The sequence below is a fragment of the Bufo bufo genome, chromosome 2 (assembly GCF_905171765.1).
Source record: "Bufo bufo chromosome 2, aBufBuf1.1, whole genome shotgun sequence".
In the NCBI taxonomy this organism is placed as follows: Eukaryota; Metazoa; Chordata; class Amphibia; order Anura; family Bufonidae; genus Bufo; species Bufo bufo.
In genome coordinates, this window is record NC_053390.1 from 48,162,331 (window position 1) to 48,188,001 (window position 25,671).

Sequence of the window (25,671 nt, forward strand, 5' to 3'; positions counted from 1 at the left end):
GTGTCATGCCAACAGTAAAGCATCCTGAGACCATTCATGTGTGGGGTTACTTCTCATCCAAGGGAGTGGGTTCACTCACAATTTTGCACAAAAACACAGCCATGAATAAAGAATGGTACCAAAACACCCTCCAACAGCAACTTCTTCCAACAATCCAACAACAGTTTGGTGAAGAACAATGCATTTTCCAGCACGATGGAGCACCGTGCCATAAGGCAAAAGTGACTCGGGGACCAAAACGTTGACATTTTGGGTCCATGGCCTGGAAACTCCCCAGATCTTAATCCCATTGAGAACTTGTGTTCAATCCTCAAGAGGTGGGTGGACAAACAAAAACCCACTAATTCTGACAAACTCCAAGAAGTTATTATGAAAGAATGGGTTGCTATCAGTCAGGAATTGGCCCAGAAGTTGATTGAGAGCATGCCCAGTCGAATTGCAGAGGTCCTGAAAAAGAAGGGCCAATACTGCAAATACTGACTCTTTGCATAAATGTCATGTAATTGTCGATAAAAGCCTTTGAAACGTATGAAGTGCATGTAATTATATTTCACTACATCACAGAAAGAACTGAAACAAAGATCTAAAAGCAGTTTATCAGCAAACTTTGTGAAAACTAATATTTGTGTCATTCTCAAAACTTTTGGCCACGACTGTATATTACCCTCTCAAGGATGTCCAGTATGAAGCACACATGTCTCTGAGATAATCACTCAGGAATTTGGCCTTCACAGCACAATGAGGACCTAACTCAGTACATTACATGGGATATATATATATATATATATATATATATATATATATATATATATATAGAAGGTGATATTAAAGGGGACAGAACCAACCAGTACTTAAAAATACCCTTACAACACAGTAAGAGAGGTAGCCAGTGGGTAGGGAAACAGCCCGAGAGCTAGGTTTGCCAGCTCGGCGTACTAGTGCGTGACAAAGGTGCTGCAGCCAGCACTAGGATTGACAGCAATACCTTACAGTGGTGGAGGATAGGCAGTGTACTGGTCTATGTACTTTTCTACATACTTACTTCACCAAGTGCACATGCTGCATAGGTGTTTAACTAAACCGCTCTATGCACTACAACTGGGTATGCACTGTTTAAATAGGCAGTTGGAGCTAAAGTCCCATCGTCTGTATGTACGCTACCAAGGTACCAGGGGCGTTGCTAGATTAAAATATTTGGGGCCTGGGACTCGGATGTTTTGGTCCAGGCTCCAAATGTACTGCCTGCCAGCTAGATACAACTGTATTGCTGTCCTCAGGACGGCAATACAATTGAATCTAATGCACTGGAAGATCTGAAGGACCTGTGGTGACATCACAGGTCATGTGACCAGTAAAACAGGCAGTGGTTGAGAAGGACCTGCGATGATGTCACCATCATGTGATCAGTGCAGGAGAGGATGGCAATGAAGAAGAGAAGTCCTGGGGGAAGAAGCTGTGGTGATGTGGTTATTTAACTGGGGCTGTATGTTAGGGCTGAAGAGAAGGATGTTATTTACATGGAACTGTGTGTTGGAGGAGGCTGGGGAGGGTGTCTTGTTATTTACATGGGGCTGTATGATGGTGGCTGTAGGAGGGAATGATGTTTTTTACATGGGACTGTATGTTGGAGGGAGGAAGGAGTGATGGTATTTACATGGGACTGTATTGATGGCTGTTGTGGGAGGGAGTGATGTTACTTACATGGGACTGAATGTTGGAGGGGACTGGGGCAGGCACTTGGCAGATCCAGATGTGGGCAAAGGGACAATTGCCCCCCGAGCGGCGCGGCCCTTGTGAAAAGTGGGGGGCAGTGGCGGCAGGGCACAGGGAGATGAGCGCTTCCATTGTGGAAGCGCTCATCTCCATAGTCATCTGTATCGCCGTCCTCAGGACAGCGATACAGATGGCTGTGCTGCGGCGGAGCAGGGGAGGGAGAGGCGTGTCCCTTCCCTGTTCCTCTGATAGGCTGCCGGCACTATGACGTCATCGCGCCTCCTGAGCCATACAGCGCGGGACACAGGCCGGAAGAGGCCTGCATCGCATTGCTGACATGGAGGTAAGTATAAGTGTTTTATTTTTGTATATGTACAATACTTTTACTGGCACATGATTGGGGGGGGGGGGCTCTTGTTACTGGCACATGATAGGAGGGGGGTTCTTGTTACTGGCACATAATTGGGGGGGCTCTTGTTACTGGCACATGATTGGGGCGGTTGCTCTTGTTCCTGGCACATGATTGGGGAGGTGCTCTTGTTCCTGGCACATGATTGGGGGGTGCTCTCATTCCTGGCACATGATTGGGGGGGTCCTCTTGTTCCTGACACATGATTGGGGGGGGTGCTCTTGTTCCTGGCACATGATTGGGGGATGCTCTTATTCCTGGCACATGATTGGAGGGTGCTCTTGTTCCTGGCACATGATTGGGGGGGGTGCCCTTGTTATTGGCACATGATTGGGGGGGGGCTCTTGTTACTGTCACATGATTGGGGGGCATCTATGGAGGCACTTATTACTGGCACATTATTGGGGGGCTCTTGTTACTAGCACATGATGGGGGGGCTCTTGTTACTGGCACATGATTGGGAGGCATCTATGGGGGAACATCTTATAGGCACATTATTGGGGGGCATCTATGGGGGCACTTATTACTGGCACATTATTGGGGGCTCTTATTACTGGCACATTATGGGTGGGCACTATAGGGGCATCTACTGAGGCCACAAATAAGGGGTATTTTATATGGGGGGGCTCTGTACAGTAGCATTTTATACTGGGACACATTATGGTGGGTACTATAGGGAAGGGGGAGAGGAGTACTATGGGGTCATCTACGGGGGGGCACTAAGAAGGGGTATTTTTTACTTGCAAATTATGGGGGACACTGAGGGCATCTACTGGGGCACTATATATGGGGCATTTTATACTGGTACATTATGGGAAGCACTAGGAGGAAGGGGGGAGAGGAGCACTATGGGGGCATTTACTGGGGACACTATATAGGTGTATTTTATGCTGGCACATTATGGGGGCACTATGGGGACATTAGCTCAACTGGGGCATTACAAGACGGTTTTTTCTGCACTGTCACATTGTAAGGAGAATTATTTCTACTGGGGGGGGGGGGGGGAATTATGGTGGGCTTTATTAATCCCCCATGGTATTGTCACGAGGGTGTCAAGAGCCACGCCTGACTCCGTTATACCCGGGGTCAGGAAGTCGCAGCGGGTGGCTGCACGCTCTATGTCTTAAGACAGTGCTGTTTATTAATGGTAGCTTTCTGGGTTTGCCTTGCAATCCTTTTTGGCTCACTCAGGGATCCGTAGCTTCTCCTCCTCAGCTGTTTCTTGCCCAGCAATCCCAACCTCCTTATATTCCCATCTCTCACTTCTCTGGTTGCCAGATATAGAGCTTCCTGCCTGGACTTCTATACTGACCCACTGGAGCTGTGTAGCTGTGTTCCCTGGTTGTTGTTCCAGAACGTTACCCTCCGGATCCCTGTTGGGCCTTGGTGGTCTGCTGTTGTCGCCCACCTGGGATTATATGTTTGTCTGTATTGTCTGTCCTCTCCTTGGTGTTTTCCTCTTAGTGTCAGTGGTGCGGACTAGTGATCCCACCGCCCCGTTCACTACATAAGGCTCATCTTAGGGAAAGCCAGGGTTTAGGCACGTGATCGACGTACGGGTGAGGAACCCGTCTAGGGACGTCAGGGCAGTCAGGTGCCAGCCGCAAGGTGAGTCAGGGGTCACCATCTTTCCCTCTCCCTTGGACAGGGCCTTCCCATTTCCCTCCCTTTTGCGTGACGCCGGTCATTACAGGTATGACCCCCTGGTAGCAGCACCAGCCTCTCCCTGCTCTTCTATCCCTCTGCCCTTTCTCCAAATCCTTATTATGAAATCTTTCTCATTAGGATAAAACACAACATCAGCTCTACCGAGCCCCCCGGCCAAATTGTGGAAGTGGTGTCCGAGATCCCCAAGGGTCAAGCCAAGTAATTGTAAGTTTTCATGTGAAATATGTTTATGTTATACACTAGAGATGGCCTTGCGGTTCGCCCGGCGGTCGTTTCACGTCAAAATTTGCGTGTTCGCGATTCGCAGAACATGCGAACATATGGACATATTCGCGCCCGACATATTCTTTTACATTCTAAAGAACTTTGACCCATGACACATCCATCAGGTGGTACAGGACAGCCAATTGAGACATTTCAGCACATGGACATACCCCCTACCTTATAAATAAACCTGATCTGGCCGCCATTTTACATTCAGTGTTTTGCCAGTGTAGGGAGAGGTTGCTGTGTGGAGCAGGGACAGACTGTTAGGGACATCAAACGCTAGCTAATAGGGCCACAAAAGTCCTTTAAGGACTGGTATAGGTGTGATACACAGAGGGGTGCGATATACTTATAATATACTTTTATAATGAGTCAAAAACACATAGATCTATATAGTGATCACCTGGAAGTCAGGGGGCTAGGGGCTTACTAGGGCCATTTTTATATAGGGTAAGGTTCCGGACGGGTCGCTCTTATCAGGGCGGGTGGTCTGTGGTTAGGCTATCAGGGTCAGAATAGCACCCCCCTGTAGGGCAAAATCAGAGACAGTTCTTTGCCCACCCTGTCCTTCAATACCACATCATCATCTAGCCCAGTGATGGATGTTTTTTTGCTTTCCCTCCGGGATTCATGGATGTGCACTGGAACCCCCCGGATTGTGGTAGGACATATGGTTTCTGATTTAGTGCCGCTGAGCACTTGGTATTGCCTACCACATCTATGCTTTTTGCTTAAAGGATAACTGTCATATTTTTTTATATTTTTATTTTGTATTGGATTGTGGTAATTAATATCTCCTTGGTGGCCCTATTTTAACTTTTCACTGTGTATTCAATTACCCCTTAATTCCACATTTTAGTTCCCTGTACTGCCTACTTTTACCTGTGCTTAAAATAGGGTTGCTAGGCATGGTCCGTCTATCTGTTGAAGGACGGAGCACGCAGCGTGCAAGGTCAGATTACTGACAGCCAGGGACTGTAAGTAAATGATTAAAGCCAGGTCCTCCCCAGCAGCTGATAACAGTGCCTGGGCTGTGTGCACTGCTCCCTGTCCCTGCGCTTGGCAGACGCTCCCTCACTCAGCAGAGCTGGAGAATGCAGAGTTGAATCAGCGCACAACAGGGAAGGGAGATCTGCCGTCTGCTCAGTGTATAAATGAAAGCAACATGTGGTAAGAGGACCCCTTTGTGCTGCAGGAGATTAACCCTTTAGGGGGGGAGGGCTCTGGTTACTGACACTTTTGGCGGGATATTGTTACTGGCTAGTGAGGGCAGGCGGGATTAGCCTCAGGGTGAGGGCAGTGGCGGCCATCTTAACTGAATAGTGAAATTGCAGTTTTATGCAGACTGGTTGCTAAGGGCTGAATCTTATTAAATATGGGGTAAGTCAGTCTAATAGTAACTGATTCTGGAATATCATGTTATTAGTAACTACATATATGAAAATTGAAATTAGGGTCTAAATGTGACAGTTATCCTTTAACTTTAATAATTAAATTTATTTCCATTTTGAGGGATAGCTTTTCCATTCACACGTCCGCAAAATGGGTCCGCATCCGTTCCGCCAGTTTTTAATGAATGGTGCCGGAATGTGCTGTCCGCATCTACATTTGCGGATCCGCATCCACATTTGCGGATCTGCACTTCCGCATCCGTGCTTCCGTTTCCGCAAAAAAATAGAACATGTCCTATTCTTGTCCGCAATTGCAGACAAGATTAGGCATTTTCGATTATAGTTCTGGCGATGTGTGGTCCGCAAATTGCAGAATGCAAAACACTTACGGACGTGTGAATGGACCCTCATAGTAACATTATTAAAGGTTACGTTTTATCTTCATGTATATTCTAATGGATTGCCTTCCTTGTACAATGTTATAATATACTTTCTATGTTAGACGGTATATTATAGTGCATTTGTATTGTGCGGCAGTTGTGTGCGGTTCTGCTGCGATACTGCAGGTATATAGAGGGACAAGCGTTATTGGAACAAATAATTTCTACTGGTGTAATATACCAGTCGTCCCCCAAAAAACTGATTGAAGCGGGGTCTTATATACCAATATACTTTCATTATAGTGCATTTGGGTACTGTATAGTGCATTTGCGCTTGCGCGTACACGAAAATTGTATTGCCGATATTTCACATTGAAAAAAATTATGAATGGAGATCGCAAATTCGAATAATACATCTGGTATGTCACTGTCCATGCTGTGGGACTATTTGTGCACTTCTAGTAATTATTTATTGGCTGCAAATATCAGCTGAAGATTTTTCAGGTTCGCCTGCCATTAAAAGGAATGGGAACTTGCGGTTCGTGAACATTTGATCGCGTTTGCAAACCGTCCTGCCAGATGTTCGTCCATCATTATTATACACATATAGCATACATTGTGCACACAATATACAGTATACCTCTACACTGTTCTATAAGCACCATTGTTTTGTGGCGGCGGACAGAAAATAATCTGGACGTGCTCCTCCCGAGACCAGGCTCTGGATCCGCCACTCGGGGCAGGATGATGTTATTTACATTAACTGTATGTTGGAGGGGGCTGAAGGAAGCAGTGATGTTATTTACTTGGGACTGTATGTTGATGGCGACTGTGGGAGGTAGTGATGTTGTTTACATGGGACTGAATGTTACAGGGGTCTGAGGGAGGGAGTAATGTTATTTATATAGGACTGAATGTTGAGGGGGCAATGGTATTGACATGGGACTGTATGTTGAAGGTGGCTGGTGGGGGAGAATTATGTTATTTACATGGGACTGAATGTTGAGGGGGTGATGCTTACATGGGACTATAAGTTGAAGGCAGCTGGAGAAGAGGTGATGTTATTCACATGGCACTGTATTTTGGAGGGGGGTGTAGAAAGAGAGGGATGCTATTTATATGGGACTGTATATTCAGGGGGCTGGAGAGTTGGTGTGATATTATTTACATGGGACTCTATGACGGAGGGAGGGAAATAGTTTTATTTACATGGGGCTGTATGTTGGAGGGGCTGAAGGGAGGGGAGTGATGTTATTTACATAGGGCTGTATTTTGGAGGGGGCAGGAGAGCTGGTGTGATGTTATGTACATGCGACTGTATGGTGGAGGGAGGAATTAATCTACAGGGGGCACTGCAAATCCAGGGGACATTATAGGCATTCTTATTACTGCTAAGATCCGCCTTATTTCTACTAAGAGCACTATGGTGGCCTTATTACTACTGAGGGGTCTGTAGAGAGCTTTATTACCACTGGGGGAACAATAGTGGGCCTTATTTCTACTGAGGGCTCTGTGAGGGTATTATTAATACTGGAGGGCTCTTCTACTAATGGAGGCACTCTTGGGGAGTGTTATCACGGTTGGGGCACTGTTGGGGACAGTATTACTAATGAGGGCATTCTAGAAGGGAATTACTATTGGTGGGACTATGAGGAGCACTATTACTATAGGGGCACAACTTTTTCTTTAGGATAGTATCTGGGAGTATTGGGGAGCACAGTGAGCAGCAGGATAACACTGTGGGGACTCTAGGTTGGGAGATGATGATAGAAATGTGAGGTAGCTAAGATGTCCGTGTGTCACACTCTGCAGAGACGAGGCGGCTGACAGAAGTTGTACGGACCAAATGGAGAAGATGATGACAGAGAAGATCTACACCGGAGGAGACGTCACCTGGAGGCCCTGGATGTGACAGGAATGTGCTGCTGTATAGTAAGTACAGCAAAATGCGGTGTGTGGGGGTTGGGGGGATGACTTAGAGAACTGGCCCATATTCATTAGGGCTTGGGCCCCGGATCTTTTGAGACCCTAGCAATGTACTGACAATATCTGAACAAAGAACATTCTAGTAACTGAGTGAGTCTGAGGATCATATACATTTGTTGGCCTCAAGACTAGAAGATTCCCCTGCTCAGCCTGATGTAAGAAAGTATATGTGGTTTAGCCACAGGGATTTTTAATATTACTTTTGAATAGAGGTGTTTTTAATTTTTTTCCTTCAGGCAGTTAACAGAGTACATCTATTTCTAAGCCGTAAATTCCCATTTCTGATTACAGTTAATCATGTGCCAAATGTAACAAAAACCCTTGACGTATGCCACAAAGTTTCACAAGTCATTTGTCAGAGTGACAAATTAAACAAACACAGTCATTCCACCCAATCTATGTTTTATTGCAGTGGACAATTTTATAGGCTCTGCTTTCCTGCCGCTGCCCTTCCAATACTTACTGGGTCCTGTTGGTCTTGGCTTCTTAGGCCCGAATCAACACATGAGAAATGGCAAGAAATGCCTGCTTAGCCAATCACTGGTCTGAGCAATCATCTCCTATTATTTTCTGTGTTTTGAACCCAGGGCTGCCATTAGGAATTCCAGGGCCCCATACAGGCCTACCCCTCGCTCAGCCCTTCTCATATTAACACCAATAACAGTCAGGGATATAAAATACTGTTTTGTGATATTTAATACTAGTTATGTTAGAAAAACACATTTATTGTAATGATTTTTTTGCTCCCATATTTTTTCAGTAATATTATGTAACTTTTACTTTCCAGCTTGTCTTTTACCATTTTTCTGCTATAACCTTTACTATAAAACAACATTATTGGTTTGGCTTGATTTTCTGTGCTTAAAAGCTACTAGACAGTATTAAGATTTTATAATTTATAGGTAGCGGCTCACCCCACTCAACTTAGGGTTGCCACCTTTTCTTCAAGCCAAACCCGAACACTTTAGCACCTCGCGGCAATTTTTTGGTAAAGTATACACTATTAAATGAATAATAGGAATAGCTCACTCCTATGCGATTAGGGCCAGGTGCTCTAGTCCAGAAAACTGTATCACCCGTACAGGAAAAATATTGGAAATAAATAGATGAACTGGACTGGCACTCTGTATGTATGGCGTGATAAGGATAGGATGCAATAAAATATAGTAAAATACAATTAAATATGAATAAGAGATGTATAAATACGATATGAAGTGATCACACAATTTAATAACGATAAAATATAAATGTATCACTACGATGATAGACACTGCACAACAATATAAAACACTGTAAATGACAATCAATTACAATAAATTAATATTGAAAAAAAGTTCCTTCATATATAAGTCCTTAGATAAAAATAGAAGGAGTAGGTATAATGTCCTTCCTCTCCAGTACTGTGTAATGAGAGGTACCACTTGTATGCAGTGTGTGATTTTAGTCCATAATTTGAAAAGGACTATGCAAGGAAAGGGTTTTCAGATGGCTTTTTAGTTGTAATCCAAATATAATGGATGAAGTGCTGTATGCTCTCAGGTAACAATGGTCTTACCTTGACCCAGATAATTTTCAAAGGTACCGCATACCAGATTGTACACGATTTCATCTTGTATCGGAGGACGCCGAGGTAGTAGAGACGAGTGACCGGACTGTTCGTGTCTCAGGACGTCGGCGTCTCACGTGACCTATGACGTACCTCTGGTCCGGGATTGTATCAGATTATCGCGGGAGGTGAACTCGGCGATTTCTGTGTGACAGAATTCTTTCTTGGAGCGCTCCAAATTGTGAAGAAATGTTCACAGACTTGATATCATCTGTGAGAGGCCTTAGACGAAATGGGAGCTATCAGCTGGTTACGCCAAACGCGTTTCGGGGACCTCTTACCCCTTCTTCAGTGGCAGCCCCTGAAGAAGGGGTAAGAGGTCCCCGAAACGCGTTTGGCGTAACCAGCTGATAGCTCCCATTTCGTCTAAGGCCTTCTCACAGATGATATCAAGTCTGTGAACATTTCTTCACAATTTGGAGCGCTCCAAGAAAGAATTCTGTCACACAGAAATCGCCGAGTTCACCTCCCGCGATAATCTGATACAATCCCGGACCAGAGGTACGTCATAGGTCACGTGAGACGCCGACGTCCTGAGACACGAACAGTCCGGTCACTCGTCTCTACTACGGAATCAGCCAGTAGTACGCCACAGACCTCGCTACCTCGGCATCCTCCGATACAAGACGAAATCGCGTACAATCTGGTATGCGGTACCTTTGAAAATTATCTGGGTCAAGGTAAGACCATTGTTACCTGGGAGCATACAGCACTTCATCCATTATATTTGGATTACAACTAAAAAGCCATCTGAAAACCCTTTCCTTGCATAGTCCTTTTCAAATTATGGACTAAAATCACACACTGCATACAAGCGGTACCTCTCATTACACAGTAATGGAGAGGAAGGACATTATACCTACTCCTTCTATTTTTATCTAAGGACTTATATATGAAGGAACTTTTTTTCAATATTAATTTATTGTAATTGATTGTCATTTACAGTGTTTTATATTGTTGTGCAGTGTCTATCATCGTAGTGATACATTTATATTTTATCGTTATTAAATTGTGTGATCACTTCATATCGTATTTATACATCTCTTATTCATATTTAATTGTATTTTACTATATTTTATTGCATCCTATCCTTATCACGCCATACATACAGAGTGCCAGTCCAGTTCATCTATTTATTTCCAAAGTATACACTATGCACATATTTTGTAATTAAATAATATTCCGATTTGTGATTGGCTAGGAAGCCGGATTCACTTTATAGGAGGCAGCGTACCTTTCTGACCAATGAAGAGACCGGGACGCGAGTCATGATATACTGCCCAGCTTGCTGATTGGTTAGGAAGCCAGGCTGCCTAGCAACAAGTGAAGCAGGCTTCCTAGCAAATCCCGGCTTCCTGATTGGAAATAAAGTCGGCTGTATGCTCCCTTGGCGCTGCCAGTCAGAGGGACATCTCCCTCCGACCTGAAGTTCCTATATCGGGGAAGGTATCGGAGCATTTGGGCGAGTACAACTACTCGCCCAAATACTCTGTATCGGCAGCGATATTAGTATCGGTATCGGTAGTTCGGTACATCGATAGTGCAAATCCATTTTATTGATAGTTGTCATTGAAACGACAAGCGCTTTTCTGGCCCTTATGAAGGGGACCCTGCACGGCCCCAAAAGCACTTGTCGATTGGATGACAACTATCAATAAAATGGATTTTGCACTAACATGTAATTTGGATGTCTGTATTGGACGATATGTATTATTGCACATAAAAGATGCCCCCACAAAACATGTCACTTGTTATGGGGGCATGTTGTTTTATGTGCAATACTAACAAGTGCCGTGCCCGCCCCCTTTCCAATTATTATTTTTTAATAAACACTTCAAATGTTTTAAATACTTTTTTTAGAAGTTCATAGGTTTAGGTGTGTGGAGAAGGACGGCAGTCAAGGCGTTGGTTGCAGAGGTCGACTCCCAGACGAAAAGAAGAAGAAACTGCTCCACGCGCAGGCTGCCGGAGAATGATTTCTCCCACGCTCCCTCTCTCTCTCTGATGTCACTTCTTCTCACTAGCAGAGAGAAGGAGGGAGTGTCTGAAGACAGCGCCGCCCTGCGCTAGCATCACTCACAGCTGATCGCCGCGCCGGCAGTGACAGCTGATCGTCCGCTGCTGACACCTCATTGCCCACCGCCGACACCTCATCGCCGGCTGCCGCCGACTAACACCTCATTGCCGGCTGCTCACGGTCACCACTCGCCGCCGCTCACCGCCTGCCTCCACTCACCGCCAGCTGTCAGGTGAGCAAGTCTGCAGTTTGAAATGAATCCTGTGCCAGGGTCTGAGAAAGGCTTGTACCCGGGTACAGGATTACAAACCCGGACTGTCCGGGTCATTCCCGTACGGGTGGCAACACTAACTCAACTAGTGGACATCGGTGCTTGTGTTCCAGGACTACCCCACAGTCCTCTAAAAAATTAGGATTTGATGAATTGTAGTGGAACAGGCACTCTATCACCCAGAATTGTTAGTAGAAATGTAGTGTTTTATTGTTGCTAAATCCTCAGTTAAAATTCCCCAAAATTATACAATGAGTTAAAAACATACAATATAAATATAGGATATATTCTAACAGACACCTATCGATAGTGGCTGTAATCCAACAGACACCTCCCGGAAAGGACATTTAATGTAAGCATTGTGACCAAGTATCTACAAGCCGGCAATAGCCCGCTGAAAAATTTGAACTCCGGCACAGAAACTTGTCACGTGGTACGCCACGTGACCCGCCGGACTACACATGATCCGTCACTCGGAAGAGACTTGCAGCCTACAAGCCGGCCAAATTTGCAGAAAGAGACGCCGAGGATACGGTAAAACCGAACCTACTAATCATGTTGTGATTATTCCTACAAAAAAAAAATTTGCAAATTTCCAAATTTCAATTTCTCTACTTTTATAATAGATAGTAATAACTCCAAAAATAGTTATTACTTTACATTCCCCATATGTCTCCTTCATGTTTGGATAATTTTGTGAATGCCATTTTATTTTTGGGGGACGTGAGAAGGCTTTAGAAGTTTAGAAGCAAATCTTGAAATTTTTCAGAAAATTTCCAAAACACACTTTCTAAGGAGCAGTTCAGGTCTGAAGTCACTTTCTGAGGCTTACATAATAGAAACCACCCAAAATTGACCCAATTTTAGAAACTACACCCCTCAAGGTATTCAAAACTGATTTTACAAACTTTGTTAACCCTTTAGGTTAACAAGAATTAATGGAAAATGGAGATGAAAATTCTGAATTTCACTTTTTGGCAGATTTTCAAATGTAATAAATTTTTTTCCACTAACAGCCAAACAAAACTCAATAATGATTGCCCTGATTCTGTTGTTTACAGACGACCCCATATGTGGTCGTAAACTGCTGTACGGGCACACGGCATTGCGCAGAAGGAAAGGAGTGTCATATGGTTTTTGGAAAGCAGATTTCACTGGGAAAATTTTAAGCTGCCATGTCACATTTGAAGCCCCCCTGATGCACCCCTATAGTAGAAACTCCAAAAAATGATCGCTTGGTATTACACTTTTTGTGATGTAAGGTGACAAAAAATAGCTTTTTTGACAACGTTTTTATTTATATATTTTTTACGATGTTCACCTGAGAGGTTAGGTCATATAATATTATTATAGAGCAGGTAGTTACGGACGTGGCAATACCTAATATGTATACTTTTTTTAATTTATCTAAGTTTTAAACAATGATATCATTTTGTAAACAAAAAAAAATCATGTTTTACTGTCTCCATAGTCTGAGAGCCATAGTTTTTTTTAGTTTTTGGGCGATTGTCTTAGGTAGAGTATAATTTTTGCGGGATGAGATGACGGTTTGATTGGCACTATTTTGGGGTGCATATAACTTTTTGATCGCTTGCTATTACACTTTTTGTGATGTAAGGTGACAAAAAATAGCTTTTTTGACATCATTTTTTATTTATTTTTTATTTTTTACGGCGTTCACCCGAGGGGTTAGGTCATATGCAATTTTTATAGAGCAGGTTGTTACGTACGCGGCGATACCTAATATGTCTACTTTTTTTTTTTTTTTTACATTTAACACAATAAAAGCATTTTTGAAACAAAAAAAAACATGTTTTAGTGTCTCCATAGACTGAGAGCCATAGTTTTTTTTATTGTTTGGGCGTCTTAGGTAGGGGCTAATTTTTTGTGAGATGAGGTGACGGTTAGATTGGTACTATTTGGGGGGGGGGCATATGCCTTTTTGATCGCTTGGTGTTGCACTTTTAGTGATGTAAGGTGACAAAAAAGCACAGTTTTTATTTTATTTTTTTGACAGTGTTTACCTGAGGGGTTAGGTGATGTGATATTTTCATAGAGCCTGTCGATATGGATGTAGCGATACCTAATATGTCTACTTTTCTTTTTTTCCCTATTTTATTTTTTATTATATTTTGGGAAAAGGACACTTTTCTTTTTTACTTGAAACTTTTAATTTTTTTCTGTAAAACTTGCATTACATAACTTCTGTATTGTGATGCATTGGCTGTAAGTGTATTACCAGTGTAATACACTTACAGCCTGCTTGCCTATGAGATCCAGGGGGCTGGATCTAACAGGCTCTCCTGGAAGGCAGCCACGATACCTAAGGAAGGCACCAGGCTGTCTTCCCTGCCATCGGGTCCCCGTCACAGCAGCGCGGGGGACCCGATGGCCACCCCGCACATGTCTGAAGTCCGCACGTGATTTCACTGATGCTGGTGCATACTGCAAGGGTCCAGCTATCAGTGACTGCCGGACCCCTGCCGCGGATCAGCACTCCGTACATATACGGCGCTGGGCGTTATGTCATGTCCGGTTGCGCCGTACATGTATAGTGCTGGGCTTTAAGGGGTTAAGGAGTCGAGAAAGACAGCTTTTCTTATTATTTCAGCCCACATAATACAACTAAATACTGTAGCACTAACATAATATGGAGTATCCAAATGATTCCCCTTTAAAGGGATTGTCCCACGAAAAATATTCTACAGTTTTAAAACCAGCACCTGGATCTTTTGTAATTGCATGTAATAAAACATTATGTATCTGTACAGAACCACCTGCTCATTGAGATGGTCGCACATGCTCAGTTTCATCTTTGCCTCCTGACTTGTGATAGGGAGAGAGCTGCAGCAGAAAGGAGCAGCAGCAGAGCAATTACTGTGGAGATCTTTGGATCCATGTGAGGTACAGGACTGGTTCTAACTTTGTTAGATAAAGATTGCAATATGCTATTTAATGTCTGATTTTCATTTTTTACATTAGTCATGGGGATAACCCCTTTAACCTCTTGCGGACACATGACATACCGATACATCATGTGTATTTCCGATCACCGCTGCCCGGCGGGCGGTGATCGGAACAAGGTGCCTGCTCAAATCATTGAGCAGGCACCTTGGGTCAATGTACAGGGGGGTCCCGCAAAGCCCCCCTCCCCCCGTGTCGGTGATCGCCGCAAACCGCAGGTCAATTCAGACCTGTAGTTTGCGGCCTTTACTGTAGATTGCGGCGGCGGTGCCATCGGGTCCCCGTGGGGCTGTAGGGCCTGAGGCATCGGCACTGCCTTTCTGTGACGAGCCTGTGAGAGCCAGCCCCCTGGATCTCACAGGCCGGAAGCTGTATGAGTAATACAAACTGTATTACTCATACAGCCAATGCATTCCAATACAGAAGTATTAGAATGCATTGTAAAAGGGATTAGACCCCCAAAAGTTGAAGTCCCAGAGTGGGACAAAAAATAAAGTGAAAAAAAAGTTTAGTAAGGCTTTTGACACTGTCCCACATAGAAGACTTATCAATAAACTGCAGTCATTGAGCATGGACTCCCATATTGTTGAGTGGATTAGGCAGTGGCTGAGTGACAGACAACAGAGGGTTGTAGTCAATGGAGAACATTCAAAACAAGGTCATGTTACCAGTGGGGTTCCACAGGGATCTGTACTGGGACCAATTTTGTTTAATATCTTCATAAGTGATATTGCAAAAGGCCTTGATGGTAAGGTTTGTCTTTTTGCTGATGACACAAAGATATGTAACAGGGTTGATGTTCCTGGAGGGAAACGCCAAATGGAAAAGGATTTAGGAAAACTAGAAGAATGGTCAGAACTCTGGCAACTGAAATTTAATGTGGATAAGTGCAAGATAATGCACCTGGGGCGTAAAAACCCAAGGGCAGAATATAGAATATTTGACACAGTCCTGACCTCAGTATCTGAGGAAAGGGATTTAGGAGTAATTATTTCAGAAGACTTAAAGGTGGGAAGACAATGTAATAGAGCAGCACGAAATGCCAGCAGAATGCTTGGATGTATAGGGAGAGGTATAAGCAGTAGAAAGAGTGAAGTGCTTATGCCGCTGTACAGAACACTGGTGAGACCTCACTTGGAGTATTGTGCGCAGTACTGGAGGCCATATCTCCAGAAGGATATAGATACTCTAGAGAGAGTTCAGAGAAGAGCTACTAAACTAGTACATGGATTGCAGGATAAAACTTACCAGGAAAGGTTAAAGGACCTTAATATGTATAGCTTGGAAGAAAGACGAGACAGAGGGGATATGATAGAAACTTTTAAATACATAAAGGGAATCAACTCGGTAAAGGAGGAGAGCATATTTAAAAGAAGAAAAACTACCACAAGAGGACACAGTTTTAAATTAGAGGGTCAAAGGTTTAAAAGTAATATCAGGAAGTATTACTTTACTGAGAGAGTAGTGGATGCATGGAATAGCCTTCCTGCAGAAGTGGTAGCTGCAAATAGAGTGAAGGGGTTTAAGCATGCATGGGATAGGCATAAGGCCATCCTTCATATAAGATAGGGCCAGGGGCTATTCATAGGATTCAGATATATTGGGCAGACTAGATGGGCCAAATGGTTCTTATCTGCCGACACATTCTATGTTTCTATGTTTCTATGTTTTCCCCCCCAAAAAATTTAAAGTTTCAAGTAAAAATAAACAAAAACGTAATTTTCCCCAAATAAAGAAAAAGAAATAGGGAAAGAATAGGGGGAAAAAAAGACATATTAGGTATCTCCGCCTCCGTATCAACTGGCTCTATAAACATATCACATGACCTAACCCCTCAGATGAACACCGTAAAAAATAAAAAATAAAAACTGTGTTAAATAAACCATTTTTTTGTCACCTTACATCACAAAAAGTACAACAGCAAGTGATCAAAAAGGCATATGCCCAACAAAATAGTACCAATCTAACCGTCACCTCATCCCGCAAAAAATGAGACCCTACCTATGATAAACGCCAAAATTTTTAAAAAACTATTGCTCAGAATATGGAGACACTAAAACATCATTTTTTTTGTTTTAAAAAAGCTGTTATTGTGTAAAACCTACATAAATAAAAAAAAGTATACATATTAGGTATCGCCGCGTCCGTATGGACCGGCTCTATAAAAATATCACATGACCTAACCCCTCAGATGAACACCGTAAAAAATAAAAAATAAAATCTGTGCTAACTAAAGCATTTTTTTGTCACCTTACATCACAAAAAGTGTAATAGCAAGCAATCAAAAAGTCATATGCACCCCAAAATAGTGCCAATCAAACCATCATCTCATCTCGCAAAAAATGAGACCCTACCTAAGATAATCGCCCAAAAACTGAAAAAACTATGGCTCTCAGAATATGGAAACACTAAAACATTATTTTTTTTGTTTCAAAAATGAAATCATTGTGTAAAACTTACATAAATGAATAAAAATATACATATTAGGTATCTCCGCATCTGTAATAACTTGCTCTATAATAATATCACATGACCTAACCCCTCAGGTGAATACAGTAAAAAAAAACAAAAAAAAAAACGGTGTAAAACAAGCCATTTTTTGTCACCTTACATCACAAAAAGTGTAATAGCAAGTGATCAAAAAGTCAAACGCACCCCAAAATAGTGCCAATCAAACCGTCATCTCATCCCGCAAAAATCATACCCTACCCAAGATAATCGCCCAAAAACTGAAAAAAATATGTCTCTCAGACTACGGAAACACTAAAACATGATTTTTTTTGTTTCAAAAATAAAATCATTGTGTAAAACTTACATAAATAAAAAAAAGTATACATATTAGGTATCGCCGCGTCCGTAATAACTTGCTCTATAAAAATATAACATGACCTAACCCCTCAGGTGAATACCGTAAAAAAATGGTCTATAAAAATACCACATGATCTAACCTGTCAAAAGAATGTTATAAATAACAAAAAATAAAAACTGTGCCAAAACAGCTATTTCTTGTTAACTTGCCTCACAAAAAGTGTAATGATCGTGAAGTAGACATATGGGGAATGTAAAGTAATAACTTTTTTGGTAGATATTTCTATGTATTATAGAAGTAGAGAAATTGAAACTTGGAAATTTGAAAATTTTTCCAAATTGTTGGCATATTTGGTATTTTTTTTATAAATAAAAATGAATTTTTTTTACTCCATTTTACCAGTGACATGAAGTACAATATGTGCCGAAAAAACTATCTCAGAATGGCCTGGATAAGTCAAAGCGTTTTAAAGTTATCACCACATAAAGTGACACTGGTCAGATTTGCAAAAAATGGCCTGGTCCTTAAGGTGAAAATGAGCCCGGTCCTTAAGGAGTTAAACAGCACACATAATAGTGCCATATATTTACCACATAATACTAGAATTCAGTCCAAAAATGATATCGCCATAGTGAATACTGTATTATGATAACTTTGCATATAAGCTACTGTACAGTTGTAGTCATAAAGCCACTTTCAACCTACCAAATTATCTGAAATAAGATGACAGCTATCTTTATACCCCTCAGGTTAGACGGCCAACTACTGAATATTAGATAATATAAATAGAAGCGTATGGTGAAAGAGCCTAGAATGCATCTGGGCTTTAAGGCTTATTAATAAAAAATAACATCTCAGTGGAATACTGCACTAATAAACAGGAAGGTATCTGACCAGTGGCGGATCCAGGGGGGGGCAACAGGGCGATTGGCCCCCCCCCCCCTGAGCTGGCGGCAGCGGGGCACAGGGATATGAACACTGCCATTGTGAAAGCGTTCATCTCCATAGTCATCTGTATCGCCGTCCTCTGGACAGCGATACAGATGACTGTGCTGAGGCAGGGGAGGGAGAGGCGTGTCCCTTTCCCTTCTTCTGATAGGCTGCAGCCTATCAGAGGCCGGTGCAGGCGGCGTGATGACGTCATCGTGCCGCCTGAGCCATACAGCGCGGGACACAGGCCGGAAGAGGCCTGCATCGCTGACATGGAGTTAAGTATAATACTTTTACTGGCACATGGGGGGGGCTGTTATTGCTGGCACATGGGGGGGCTGTTATTGCTGGCACATGGGGGGGCTGTTATTGCTGGCACATGGGGGGGGCTGTTTTTGCTGGCACATGGGGGGCTGTTATTGCTGGCACATGGGGGTCTGTTATTACTGGCATATGGGGGGCTTTTATTACTGGCACATGGGGGTCTGTTATTACTGGCACATGGGGGGGGCTGTTATTACTGGCACATGGGGGGCTGTTATTGCTGGCACATGCGGGGGCTGTTATTGCTGGCACATGGGGGGGCTGTTATTGCTGGCACATGGGGGGCTGTTATTACTGGCACATGAGTGGGGGGGTTGCTCTTGTTACTGGAACATCATTGGGGGCTCTATAGGAGCATCTACTGGGACACATTATGGTGGGTACTATGGAGAAGGGGGGAGAGGACTACTATGGGGTCATCTACAGGGGGCACTAAGAAGGGGTATTTTATACTTGCAAATTATGGGGGACACTGAGGGCATATACTGGAGCATTTGATATTGGTACATTATGGGGGGCACTAGGAGGAAGGAGGGTGTGGAGCACTATGGGTGCATTTACTGGGGGCACTATATAGGGGTATTTTATACTGGCACATTATGGGGGCACTATGGGGACATTAGCTCACCTGGGGCATTACAAGGGGGTATTTTTTGCACATTATAAGGATAATTATTTTTACTGGGGGGTATTATGGTGGGCTTTATTACTCCCCCATGGTATGACCCCCTAGTAGCAGCACCAGCCTCTCCCTGCTCTGCTATCCCTCTGCCCTTTCTCCAAATCCTTATTATGAAATCTTTCTCATTAGGATAAAACACATCAGCTCCGCCGAGCCCCCGGCCAAAGTGTGGAAGTGGCGTCCGGGATCCCCAAGGGCCAAGCCAATTATTTGTAAGTTTTCATGTGGAATATATTTGTTATACACATATAGCATACACTGTGCCACACAATATACAGTATACTGCTACACTGTGCCACACAATATACAGTATACCGCTACACTGTGCCCCACAATACACAGTATACCGCTACACTGTGCCCCACAATATACAGTATACCTCTACACTGTGCCACACAATATACAGTATACCGCTACACTGTGCCCCACAATATACAGTATACCGCTACACTGTGTCCCACAATATACAGTATACCGCTACACTGTGCCACACAATATACAGTATACCTCTACACTGTGCCACACAATATACAGTATACCGCTACACTGTGCCACACAATATACAGTATACCTCTACACTGTGCCACACAATATACAGTATACTGCTACACTGTGTAGTCTGTTCTATAAGCACCATTGTTTCGTGGCGGCGGACAGAAAATAATCTGGAAGTGCCCCTCCCAAGACCAGGCTCTGGATCCGCCACTGTATCTGACCCTTTAAAGAAAAGTGTAGACTACCTGATCTGAGCAGATGTTGGTCTTAGAAAGTAGAGCTTGCCATTGGGGTTAATCTTACATCTTCTAAATTGCTGTAAGCGCATATGCTGACCTGCTATAGAGAGGAGGCATTAACCCATAGAATGGAATTAAATCATATGGTGATATTTGTGAAACATAACCCTTAAGACCACTTGATTTCATTCCACAGTTAATGCATATCATTGTTTTTATTTTATTTTATTTATTTTACAAATCTGTAGTACATGTGATTACAAGAAACTCGTAATATATCTTATCATCGGAAAACATCTTCTTCACCTTCTAGCAACATGTAGCTTCCATTTTCCTGCATGCAGACTCTGAAAATCCTCCAAAAAATCCTTCTAGTATTATATTTTATACGGAAGAAGGGAGGAGGGAGATGCAGCTGCATTTTCCTTTCCTCAACATGTGTCAGATACTGTATGCTGTGAGAGGGAAGGGGGAGATCTTATTGTCTATATTTTCTTGCAATGTTCTCTTGAACTGAAAACCATGGGGTAGGCAGGAGGAGGGGGGGGGGTACTTTATCAAGAATGACCAGAGTAAAGTGCCAAATTTTTTGAGAGGTGCCTGGGCATCTTCTGGCAGTCCATGGCAATCTACAGCAGCTATAAGCTGGCATAGATTTCAGTATGACCATTTCTGTTGTAAATTATAGCAAATTTGTCAGGCTTCAGGAGGCCCTGCTCCTCTCATTAAGCCCCACACAGTTGTTAAAAAATTTGGCAGAGACATGAAACTGGAAGAAAATTGCACATTTTTGAGCAATACTGGTATGTTTAAACTAGCTGTAACATTGGTGATCCATGCTTAATGTCGACCCTCTGCTCCTGGCAGGTTTGTGGGATCTGTCTGGTGGTCCATGCCCATCTGTGTTCTTCTACATCTTCCTAGTGTATGCACATTGGCCAGAGCAGTGATGCAGCATGTTCGGTGTTTGAGTGAAATTCAGGAGAGTGTGTGAAGTGGCCGGTGCATGGGTGAGGCAGGAACCAGGCTAGTTGGCAGCAATAAATAAAAAGTCTCTTTTGACTAAAGTGCAAATTGGAGGTAGTAGTTCATCCAGTAATAACAAGGCACAATTCCACAGTATATAATTCTTCCCAGTGGTAGCGTATGGACAGCAGAAATAATGAGGGTACTCTCTGTCTCTCTCTCTCCATGTCTCCCTGCAGTAAGCTTCTGTGGTTCTCCAAGTGTGGATGAGTGTATTAGCAATGTTCCATCTCACAGCAGTAAGGTATCTCCACCATAAACATGCACAATACGTTGGTGACTGACAGATATCTGGAGCTGATGTCTGTGATTGTCGATAACGCCGATCACAGACATCTAATCTCTGATGCCATGGTCACAGTATCTGAAGGACCTTTCCCTGTGAAAGCTGCACTTCCTGGGCACGAATGGCTTCCCTGTGCTGAGATTGAGGGAGCTGACCAGTTGTTGTGGAAGTTTTGAGCAAGCTTTAGATAGACTCTATATGTATAAAATCTCCCATAGGCTGCAATGGAAATTTATTGAACTTTATGGTAGACGGAATCTCATAATTGCATGTTTTTAGACTCCTAAGGGGACTGTAAAAAAAATAGTGAAAAGAGTTTTAAAAAATCAATAAAAATTCTACTCACTCCCTTTTGCCATATTAAAAATAGTCAAAAAATAATTAGTTGGCATTACCATGTCCCAAAATTCCCAAACTATTAAAACATAAATGTATTTACCCTGTACGGTGAATTGACAATTCGCCATTTTTCTTAGCTTAACTTCCCAAACAAATTGAGTAAAAAGTGTTCACAAAGCCAAGCAAACTCTAAAATGGTATCGAACAGTGAGCCCTCACACAGCTCTGTAGATGTAAATATAAAAAACGTCATGTGGGTCAGAATATGGCAATGCAAAGAAAAAAATACATTTAGGAAAGTTTTCCTTTTTAAGAAAAATTCTATAAATATGGTATCAATAGGCTTGGCATGTTTGTGATGGTTTTGGTCGTAATTAGCATGCAGGACATTGACTTGTGACACACACCATTTCAGACTGGATCTGCACCTGTCAGTATAAATCGCAACCACGTACGAGACGTACAGTATTGAATCTAGTTAGACAACTAAGTGAATTAAAGCAAAAATCTACAGATGCATGGTAAATGCGCAGGATGCTGTGTCACACATGAATAACTTCTGCGGAGGCTAAATGACAGATGTATTTCCTCGACTCCGGGGCAGACTCCAGCACAAACCACTCTTCATTTATCAATAATTGGGCCTTAATTTCATTTGGCAGTGGTAGAACAGCATGCTTAGCTTCCTCTCCGATAGACTAACACTAATTATAGTGTGTTTTTTTGGGGCATAAATTTTTTCTTTCATACTATTTTCAAAGATCCTTAGGAAAATAAGTATTTTTGAAGGGAAGTGTGTACAATGATGCTTGGCTTATGATTTTTTTTTAATAATAATTCTGGATAAGCAAATGTTATGCTAAATATAAGACAAGAGGAGAATTTTGCCGATGTGCCTAGATTTTTTAGGATATGACTACAAGCCACCTGAGGCTGCAGAAGTCAATGTCGCTATTACTTCATATGTGCAGTTAGTTAGTACCCCAAACACTGCATATTTTTGCTCCATATACCTGTTTTTCATGTCAGAGCATTTTCCTCCCCCTGTTCTCAGCATCAGTGAATCCTGGCAGAATGTTTACAAGCAGCACTTCCTGTTTCCAGCAGCTTCCTTCTCTGTTTTCTAACCAGACCCAGCATGCTTTGCTCTGTTACATGGGAATTTCTCCACCTAGAGGGATGTAGGGAGTGACTACTGCATAGGGGAGGCTAGGGAGGCTCGTCCCCATCACCGCCTGCCATTGGCTGCCCTCTCCCCGACGCTGGATGTTTCAGAAGCGATGCAGGTGCTGGGGAGCTAGGTAAGTACATTGTGTGTGAGGGGCCCAGGTATATGGGGGGGGGGGGGGCATTTCAGGGGTCGGATAACCCCTTTAAATGGTTTCTCCGAGACTTAGGACAGGCCATCAATGTTTAATAAGTAGGACTCTGACCCCTTAGGAGCCAGTCAATCATCACAATGAATGGACTAGAACAGGGATGCTCAGCCTGCGGCCCTCCAGCTGTTGTAAAACTGCAACTCTCAGCATGCCCTAATAGCTATAGGCTGTGCAGGCATACTAGGAATTGTAGTTTTGGAGGGCCACAGGTTGGGCTTCCCTGCACTGGGACACATCCTACCATGGCAAATACAGCAGTTCATCAATAAGGGATCGTTCTGCCTAGTGCTCCGTCTAAGTTCCATGTCAGTAAGTGTTGCCGAATGGCAAAGTCTGCTCCAGTTTTATGAGGTGCCAAAAGGAAATCATGTACAATGCCAAATGTGGTAGATTCTCTTTAAAACCTATGTGGAAACTTTTTTAATTGGAATAACCGGAAGCCATAGAGGTGGAATTATTATAACCCTTGCTGTTTTACCTCTGTAGATACAGATATAGTTTTATCTCTTCTGTAGGTTGGGATGCTGGAAATGGCAAGAGGATGGAGGCAGATGGATAATTATAAAATATAGGGAAATACACCGCTCCAAAATCCTTTTGTTCTTAGCACATGAATGGCTTGCTGGGGGTTTTATGCTGGTGGTTAGTAAAATACAACAACTCGTAGAAATAAATCCAACAGCCGCGGTTGTGCCTGCAGAGGTTTGTATTGTGCCGTAATTTTTACTTTCTTTTTGTTTTTTGATGCTGCAGAGAAAATCCTGTGTTAGTGGAATGGGGAAGATGGGGGCCTATTCTATAGGTAATAGGAATGCTATTCCTTAGGCTACATTCACATCTGCATTACCTACACAACTACACTTCAAATGAAGGTGACAACTACACAACTACACATCAAATGAAGGTGACAACTACACAACTACACATCAAATGAAGGTGACAACAACACAACTACACTTCAAATAAACGTGGACACTATGATTTTATTAAATGTAACAATAAGTATATAGATATAGAGATATGATGTCGTTGCTTTGATAGTTAACCCCTTAAGGACTGGGTTCATTTTCACCTTCAGGACCAGGCCATTTTTTTGCAAATCTGACCGGTGTCACTTTATGTGGTGATAACTTTAAAACGCTTTGACTTATCCAGGCCATTCTGAGAGTGTTTTTTCGTCACATATTGTACTTCATAACACTGGTAAAATGGAGTAAAAAAAAATCATTTTTATTTATAAAACAATACCAAATTTGCCCAAAATTTGGAAAAATTTGCAAATTTCTAAGTTTTAATTTCTCTACTTCTATAATACATATAAATAACTACAAAAATTGTTATTACTTTACATTTCCCATATGTCTACTTCATGTTAGGATCATTTTGGGAATGACATTTAATTCTTGGGGGACGTTACAAGGCTTAGAAGTTTAGAAGTAAATCTTGAAATTTTTTAAGGACCAGTTCAGGTCTGAAGTCACTTTGTGAAGCTTACATAATAGAAACCACCCAAAAATGACCCTATTCTAGAAACTACACCCCTCAAGGTATTCAAAACTGATTTTAAAAACGTTGTTAACCCTTTAGGTGTTCCACGAGAATTAATGGAAAAAAGAGATACCATTTCAAAATTTAACTTTTTCGGCAGATTTTCCATTTTAATATTTTTTTTCCAGTTACAAAGCAAGAGTTAACAGCCAAACAAAACTCAATATTTATGGCCCTGATTCTGCAGTTTACAGAAACACCCCATATGTGTTCGTAAACTGCTGTACGGGCACACGGCAGGGCGCAGAAGGAAAAGAATGCCATACGGTTTTTGGAAGGCAGATTTTGCTGGAATGTTTTTTTTGACACCATGTCCCATTTGAAGCCTCCCCGATGCGCCCCTAGAGTAGAAACTCCATAAAAGTGACCCCATCTAAGAAACTACACCCCTCAAGGTATTCAAAACTGATTTTACAAATGTCGTTAACCCTTTAGGTGTTCCACAAGAATTAATGGAAAATAGAGATACAATATCAAAATGTCACTTTTTTGGCAGATTTTACATTTTAATATTTTTTTTACGGTTACAATGCAAGGGTAAACAGCCAAACAAAACTCAATATTTATGGCCCTGATTTTGTAGTTTACAGAAACACCACATATGTGGTCGTAAACTGCTGTACGGGCACACAGCAGGGCGCAGAAGGAAAGGAATGCCATATGGTTTTTGTAAAGCAGATCTTGCTAGACTGTTTTTTTTTACACCATGTCCTATTTGAAGCCCCCCTGATGCATCCCTAGAGTAGAAACTCCTAAAAAGTGACCCCATTTTAGAAACTACAGGATAAGGGGGAAGTTTTGTTGGTACTAGTTTAGGGTACATATGATTTTTGGTTGCTCTATATTACACTTTTTGTGAGGCAAGGTACAAAATTCATCTGACAGGTTAGATCATGTGGCATTTTTATAGAGCAGGTTGTCACGGACGCGGCGATACCTAAT

The 25,671-nt window shown here is 42.6% G+C and overlaps 1 long non-coding RNA gene across 1 annotated transcript; it reads right to left on the reverse strand.

Annotated features, from left to right (window-relative positions):
• Nucleotides 1–11,676: 11,676 nt before the first annotated feature.
• Nucleotides 11,677–25,364, reverse strand: LOC120991917. The gene is made up of 3 exons (XR_005776860.1): nt 25,353–25,364; nt 21,806–21,808; nt 11,677–11,788 (listed from the first exon to the last, which is right to left on the reverse strand). It is a non-coding gene; the product is annotated as an uncharacterized LOC120991917 (long non-coding RNA).
• Nucleotides 25,365–25,671: the final 307 nt, after the last annotated feature.